This window comes from Suncus etruscus, chromosome 3, assembly GCF_024139225.1.
Source record: "Suncus etruscus isolate mSunEtr1 chromosome 3, mSunEtr1.pri.cur, whole genome shotgun sequence".
Lineage (NCBI taxonomy): Eukaryota > Metazoa > Chordata > Mammalia > Eulipotyphla > Soricidae > Suncus > Suncus etruscus.
The window spans coordinates 139,509,537-139,516,515 of record NC_064850.1 but is presented as its reverse complement, the minus strand read 5'-3'; positions in this window follow the sequence as shown (position 1 = coordinate 139,516,515).

The window sequence follows — 6,979 nt, the reverse complement described above, 5'->3', positions numbered from 1 at the left end:
ATGACATGATACTATCTTTAGAAAATCTTAAGTATTCTACTGAAAAGCTTCTAGGAATAATAAGGTTGCATAGTGAAGTGACAGACCCCAAAATTAACATGCAAAAAACCAACAACATTCTTATAGACAAATAATGATAGAAAATAACTAGAAAATAAAAATACCACTGCTATAATAGTCCCACACAATCTGAAATAACTCAGAGTCATCTTTTGTAAAGAGGTGAATGGCCTATACACTGCTTCAGGGCCCAGAGATAGCACAGCAGAGTTTGCCTTGCAAGCAGCCGATCCAGGACCAAAGGTGGTTGGTTCGAATCCCGGTGTCCCATATGGCCCCCGTGCCTGCCAGGAGCTATTTCTGAGCAGACAGCCAGGAGTAACCCCTGAGCACCGCTGGGTGTGACCCAAAAACAAACAAACAAACAAACAAAAAAAACAAAAAACAAAAAAACACTGCTTCAAGATGTAAGAGGAAACAAGAAAACGGAGACGTATACCCTGTTTATGGATTGGGAGGATTAAAATAATTAAAATGGCAATACTCCCCAAAGCATTATAAAGATTTAATGCTTTTTTGTTTTGTTTTGTTTTGGGGCCACAGTCAGCAATGCTCAGAAATGCTCTGCACTCAGAAATTGTTCCTGGCTCAAGGGACCAAATGGGATGCCGGGGATCAAACTCTGCTCCATGCTGGGTCAGCTGTGTGCAAGGCAAATGCCCTACCACTATGCTATTGCTTCAGCCCCTGTATATATTTAATGCAGTCACTATAAGGATACCCATAACATTCTTCAAAGAAGTAGATCAAACACTCCTAAAATTCATTTGGATCAATAAATACCCACAAATAGCAAAAGCATCCCTTGGCATAGGAGTATGGGAGGCATCACTTTTCCAACTTTAATTTGTATTACAAAGCTATAGTCATTAAAACAGCATGATATCGGAATAAAGACAGAACTGTGGATCAGTGGAAGAGATTTGAGTATTCAGAAAATGTTCCTAGCATTGATGATGGGAACGTTGCACTGGTGATGGGTGGCGTTCTTTACATGACTGAAACCCAAACACAATCATGTATGGAATCAAAAATGTTCCGAGGACATATGATCAATTATTAATTGGTAAGGGGGCAAGAAATGCAAAATGAAGCAAGAAAAGCCTCTTCAACAAGTGGTATTAGGGCCACTGTTCAGCCGCTTGCAAATGACCAAACTCAGACCTCCATCTAACATCATGCACAAAGGTCAAATCCAAATGGATTCAAGACCTGGATATCAGACCTGAAACTGTAAGGTATATTGAACAACATAGGTAAAACACTTCATGACACTGAGACTCAAGGCTTCTTCAAAGGGAAAACAGCACTCTCCATACAAGTGGAAACAGAGATAAACAGATGTGACTATATTAGGGTGAGAAGCTTCTGCACCTCAAAGGAAATAGTGCATAGGATACAAAAGCCACTAACAGAATAGGAGAAACCATTCACCCAATACCCATCAGAAGAGGGGCTGATATCTAAGATGTACAAGGCACTGATGAACTTAACAAGAAAAAAATCTAACCATATCAAAAAATGGGAAGAAGAAATGGACAACTAATCGAAGAAGTAATACAAATGACCAAAAGGCAAATGAAAAGCTGCTCCACATCACTCATCCTCAGGGAGATGCACCAAGACAACAGTGAGGTACCATCTCACACCACAGAGACTGGCACACATCACAAAGAACAAGAACTATCAGTGCTGGCGGGATTTGTGGAGAAAGAAACTCTCATTCACTGCTGGTAGGAATACTGTCTCATCTAGCCCTTATGGAAAACAATATGGAGCTTCCTCAAAAAACTGAAAATTAAGCTCCCATATGATCCAGCTATACCACTCCTAGGAAGATACCCTAGGAACACAAAAATGCAATATAAAAATCCGTTCCTCACACCTACACTGATCGCAACACTATTTACAATAGCCAGACTCTGGAAACAACCAAGATGCTCTGCAACAGGTGAATGGCTAAAGAAACTGTGGTACATATACACAATGGGATTTTATGCAGCCATCAGGAGAGATGAAGTCATGAAATTTTCCTATACCTGGATGGACATGGAAACTATTATGCAGAGTGTAATAAGTCAGAGGGACACACACACACATACACACACACACACAGAATAGTCTTATTTATGGGTTTTAAGAAAAATGAAAAACATTATTGTAATAATGCCCAAAAATTATGGCCGAAGGACTGGCTCACGATATGAACCTCACCTGAACAGGGGTGAGTGCAGTTAGAGAAACACTATACTAGCAGCTACGATGACAATATTAATGAGTGAGAGAAGTAGAATGTCTGTCTTAAATACAGGCAGGGGGTGTGGGCAGAGGGAAATGGGGGCATTGGTAGTCAGAATGTTGCACTGATGAAGGGGGTGTTCTTTATGTGACTGAAACCCAACGACAGTCATGTTTGTAATCACAGTGTCTAAATAAAGATATCATTAAAAATAAAACTATTAAATAAAATAAAAGTGGATGTTGAATTTGTTGAAGGCTATATCTGCATCAATTCATATGATCCTATGATCATTATCTTTCTTTTCTTGATACAGTGCATGCTAAATTGAAGCATCCTTGCATCCCTGGGATGAATCTTACTTGATTAAGTTGTATAGTCTTTTTGATTTGTTTTGGATTTGGATGAGTTTTTTTCCGTTGATGTTTATCAAGCAGGATCAATCTGAAACAAATCACTGAATATACCTTTCAGGCCCAGATCTTGCAGTGTTCTGACTATCTTTCCCTCAAAGTAATTTACAGTGTCTGGTCAGATCTCTAGGTCCTTGATCTTCATTGAATTGGATTTTGAGATATGGATCCAACTTTCTTTCTTTCTTCTTTCTTTCTTTCTTACTTTCTTTCTTACTTTCTTTCTTTCTATCTTTCTTTTCTTTCTTTCTTCTTTCTTTCTTTCTTTCTTTCTTCTTTCTTTCTTTCTTTCTTTCTTTCTTTCTTTCTTTCTTTCTTTCTTTCTTTCTTTCTTTCTTTCTTTCTTTCTTTCTTTTTTTGGTTTTGTGGGCCACACCCGGCATTGCTTAGGGGTTACTCCTGGTTGTCTGCGCAGAAATAGTTCCTGGCAGGCACGGGGGACAATATGGGACACCGGGATTCGAACCAACCACCTTTGGTCCTGGATCGGCTGCTTGCAAGGCAAATGCCGCTGTGCTAACTCTCCGGGCCCCCAACTTTCATTTTTTATATGAAGTAATGATCTAGTTTTTCCCAGCTCCATTTGTTGAAGAGGCTATCTTTAATTCATTTTATAGTTGCTTTATTTAAAAGTAACTCTCTCCTCCTCTCTATAGGTATATGTATGAATATACATGTATACATATATACACACACAAAGCAAGGTTTTGTCTTTGGGTATTAGATTTTTGTCCCATCAGTCAAAGAGAGCTTATCTTTAATTCTATACCATATAGTTTTGATCATTATAGCTTTATATTACAGCTCCAAATTAGGTAATGTGATACCTTCCAGTTTCTTATTTTTCAATATGGCTTTGTCTACTATGTGTGTTAGTTGTGTTAATATGTATGTGAGTGTGAGTGTGTGTGTGCGTGTGCGTGTGTGTCTGTGTGAGCATCACTGGTGAAATGCAGAACATTGCTGGAGGCAAAACACTGCTCAAAGGACCAATGCGCAGGAGGCCCCTGCCCAGTGTCTGCACAGTCCCTGCCTTATACAAACTCTGACCAGTCCCCACACAGCCCCTGCCAGGTCCCATGCACTGTAGATGTACCAGCACCTCAGGAGGAGTCCCCAGAGCTCTAGTGACAGCTGAGCTTGATTCTTGCCAGTGGCCCCAAGAAAGAGGCTCCACTAGATGGGAGCAGTCTGGGTGAGTGCTGGAACTTAGGAGCCTAGATAGGGCTGGGAAGTGAAGGTCCTCACAAAAGAGAGGCAACACCAAAGAAGAGAGAGCAGTGGGTGTGAGAGACACTGGCAAAGCAGCAGCATCCATCACTACCACTGGCACATCCAGCTCCCAGCCCCCATCTTCCCTGACCCCTGGGGCTTCCTCACCCACCCTTGCCCCCACCCAACCCTCTTACTGCTCTTCCCTAGTCCTCTCCTCAAACACTTCCCCCAACCCTCTTACCTTTCCTGTGCCTCAGGAGCAGACAGAATGAGTAGAGGGTAACGACAGGGTAATTGAAAATGTTGAAGCTCTTACTCCTGAAGGGAGCACCTGTAAGAGCCCCAGAATTTTAGACCTATGCTGAGGGCAGGGAAGAGTTCCCAGTGCCTCTGTCACCTGCCCAGTCCTGGCCTGGGACAGCACACTCAGGCTGGGACAGAACACCTAGGGAGGAAGGACACCTTGGAGAAAAGGACAACCAAGGGGGGTAAGGATAAGATACCGAAGGACGGAAGGACACCCAGGGAGCAATAGAAAACAGTGCCCAGCACTGGCTATGTCTGCCTGTCTGTGGCCACTGAATTAAGGGTACACTGGCAGAGGATCTTAGTTAAAACCTGGCTTGCAGACCCACCATCTCTGTTCTCTGGAGCAGGAGGCAATGTGAGACTCATCAGGAAGCAGAATCCTGAGATTCAGGACCTCTAGAAGTGAGAAGCTGGCCTCACTTTCCTTCCCCAAAAGACCCCTGACTCTCTGAGCCCAGGTGCCCATGGAACTGGCTTCACTCCAAGAAGGAGGCTGATGGGCTCAGAATGGGGTTCATTGCTGCCATCCTCCACATTCTCCCCTACATGACTCTGTTGGGTCCTCCTCAAGGTCATGATTACACCAGATGCAGTGACAAGACCTGACCAGGGCCTGGGATGTTGCTTCCAATGACCCTTCTCATCTGCTAAACAGGACTTAATGCAGCTCCAGAGGGGCTCCCCAGTGCCCTCATCAGACAGGCAGAAGACTCTAGGCCAGTCACCAGCAGGGGGTGCCTTTAGCTTCCTAGTCCAAGCCAGCACAGCAAGAGCATTAGTGGGGGAGAAGGCAGGTGAATTCTTGGTGCCAATTAGCGCCCTCCACAAGCTGCCCAGCCATAGTGGTGACGGTGTGCACTGGGGTACAAGTATCACACACCCGGGGGGCAGTGAGAGGCACAAACCCAAAGTGGAATAATGCCCCAGCCTGTCCCTGGGGTGCAGGGCAGGAGGACAGGTGATTTGAGTTCCTTCCTGTCCTTCCCAGTGCCTTCCCAGCCTTGTCATGAACCCTGCCCTAAGATGCCAACATCCTCCAATGGGACACTTTCTGGGAAAGTCACACCTACTGCTGATGGTCTCCTAGGCAGCTGTCTTGTTTACAGGGAAGAAGGTCACTGAACTAAGGAGCTTGGGGAACTTAGGAATCAACCCATAGATGTACACATGGGTCACTGAAGCTGTTTCCTTAGCAAAAGAAAGTTCTTCCATTTGGATCTTTGCTTCCCTTGGGGTCTAGGAAAGGAAAGGAGATGAAAGAGGATTGATCCGCAGAGGGCAACGTATTGATCACAGACACCACGTGGTCCCCACAGTGCTGCAAATGAGCCGTGAGTAATGTCAGGTGTGGCCCAGGAATACACAGGTAAGTCAGCTCTCCCCTGAGCTCTGCAGGGTGGCCATGGTGGTTCTGCACTGCAGGGCAAGGGCTCAGTTCCATGGCTTCAGGCACCAGCATTGAGGCATCAGGTTAGGTTGCAAAGAGTGTAACCTATTAAAGTAGAGATGAATAGAAATTACTTCTTGGGGTGTTGGAGAGGGGAGGAGAGGGGAAAGCCAAGAAGAGAGAGAAAGAGAGAGAGAGAAAGGGAGGGAGAGAGAGAAAGGGAAGGGGACAGAGAGAAAGGGAAGGGGACAGAGAGAAAGGGAAGGGATAGAGAAAGAGAGAGGGAGAGAGAGAGGGAGAGAGAGAGAAAGAGAGAGAGAGAGAGAAAGAGAGAGAGAGAGAGAAAGACCAGACCAGACCAGATGTTAAAGAGCTGGCTAAGGATCCCTGACACCACATGGTTCCCTAGCACTGCCACGGTTCACTTCTGAGCACCACTAGGCATCCTCCTCATGCAGGTCTGTCCCCAAGGGCACGAAACACAGCCCAGGGAACTCCTGTTCAGGACACAGGATGATCTCTTATCCCATTAAGTCCCAGGGCCTCTCTGAGGCTACTGGCAGGCTAGGACAGTTCACAAAACTGTGAACACTACTCAGGATGGCAAAAAGGCCTGATATCCAAACAAAACAGAGGCAGGGAGAAGGCTTTGGAGAGGCGCAGCAGAGCAAGGCAGGCACAGACAAAGAAGAACAAGGTGCTTGTGTCCAGGGCTATGGGAGTGATGGGGGCAGAAATGGCCCTGGCAGTGCAGGGTAGATACAATCTCCAGCAGCTGCTGCTGTTCAGGCCTGTGGGGCCTGAAAGCCTCTCCTCCTCTGGCCTACAGCCCAGACCTTATCAGATAAGCCCAGGTTTATCCTTGAGACTTCCCCAGGGCAGAGCCCCTGCTCCATGCCTCATTCAGGGATTCCTACCACTCCTTCCTGCCCCAGCAAGGCTGGGACTCCATTGAAAGGTCAGTCTGCCTGGGCAGGACCACATTGCACCCTTGGCCACTCAGCCTCTCCTAGCTGTTATCCCCCCTGCACCCAAAGAAAGGTTCTGGCCTAATATGTCCTGCCCCCCACCCAAGACACAAGCAGTACAAATCACATTGTGGGAGTCTCAGAAGGTCCCCCATGCCTGAGGGCTCCTGGATTGTAAGTCACACCCCCCTCAAATCCCCCTGTACCTCTCCTGCTCAGAGCAGAGACCCCCATGCTAAGTGCCAGGAGGGCAGCATCTCCATCCAGTCCACAGCTCTCTCTTTTCTTCTGGGGTAACAAGCAATTTGGGGGCCATAATAGCCAGGATGGAAAATCAAGAATCAGATCAAGTACAGCAAGAAAGGGTGGTTTGGAGGAGTTGGAGAGA